This window comes from Podarcis erhardii (assembly GCF_964252035.2).
Source record: "Podarcis erhardii genome assembly, chromosome: 1".
In the NCBI taxonomy this organism is placed as follows: Eukaryota; Metazoa; Chordata; class Lepidosauria; order Squamata; family Lacertidae; genus Podarcis; species Podarcis erhardii.
The window spans coordinates 7,972,679-7,974,169 of NC_138497.1; positions in this window are offsets into that span (position 1 = coordinate 7,972,679).

The window sequence follows — 1,491 nt, forward strand, 5'->3', positions numbered from 1 at the left end:
GCCTGTGTTGCACGTGATGCTTTTGATCTACAACTCCACTTTCAAAAAGTGCTGAACTACAACTCCTGTTGTCCTTTGCTATAGACAGATGGACTGGTTGGATGCAGAGGATCGATGGGAGGCCCCAGCTAGGGAACCCCCAAGGGATCGCGATTCAAAGCCTGGGGACTGGTGTGGGACAACAATGAGTGATAAGAGGGAGAAGACTGGAGCAGGAGGTGGTGGAAGCTGAAGAGGCAACAGGGTTTAGTGAGCAGGAAGAGGCTGTGGCAGAGAGCAGTCCAGAATCAGAGGCAGGAGAGGAAAGGGGTCAGGAGAAATGAGTCAGGCTGCAAAGAAGCCAGGGGGTCTCCCGCTCCTGCTGTGACAAGCTCCCCTCCCACCTGGTCTTCCAGAACCAGAAGAGGTATGAAGAGGGAGGAGCAGAGCCATGCATGTCAGTGTAGTCTCAGATTGCTTGGGAAGGAGCCAGGACAAAAGGAGACTCGGGCAACTGTGGGAAAGCGAAGACCTTCAGTCTCCACAACTGCCTCATAGAGGCAAGATCTACTGAGAAGAGTTGCTGTGCTCTTTGGACCAGGTTCCCCATAGCAGATCCTGTTTCTTCTAATAAAAACTTAACATACTCCATGTGAGTTATTGCTGACCTGCTGGCACCTGTTTCCTGGCTGCCATGCTGTTAGAAACTGATGGGAGCTGAAGTCCCAACAACCTCTAGAGGACTACAGGTTCTCCAGACCTGCCTTGGTGGAATGTTATGCTATGGACCCTTCCTTTTGGTTTTAAGATTAGTAAATACTAGGGATGGACTAGGGATGAGTGAGTCCATTTCCATTCCATTTTTAAAGCTGTTTTTTAAAATAAAACATACAATAAAACACAGGACATTGACGACAAGACATAAAGAGAACACGTGTCATTCAAAATCCAGTCTACCCTGTTTCCCAATAACTTTCAGGAATTTGTTATTTAAACCCCACAAATGGGGAATGAAACGTTTGAACGCATGAAGTGAAACCCACAAATTAAATTTTTGAACCACAACTCCCATCATCCCTAGCTAGCAGGACCAGTGGTCAGGGATGAAGGGAACTGTAGTCCAAAAACAGTTGGAGACCCCAGTTTGGGAAATACTGACCTACTCCAGCCCCCTGCAATGCAGAATTCTCAGCTCAAGCATCCATGGCAGATGGCCATCTAACCTCTGCTTATAAACCTCCGAGGAAGAAGATTAAAACTCTTAGGCTTCCTTCCTTCCTTTCCTTCCTCTTAAGTAAACTACCCAACTCCTTAGGGTCGTCTCAAGCATGTTGTGGCCAAGATTTGTTAGAATGTAAAAAGAGCCTGGCACCTGGATCAGGCCAGTGGCCTACCTAGTCCAGCATCCTGTTCTCATACTGGCCAACCAGATGCCCTAATGGGAAGCTCGCAAGCCTCACCTGAGCGCAAGAGCCCTCTGCCCTCCTGCAATGGGCATTCGGACTCTTCCTG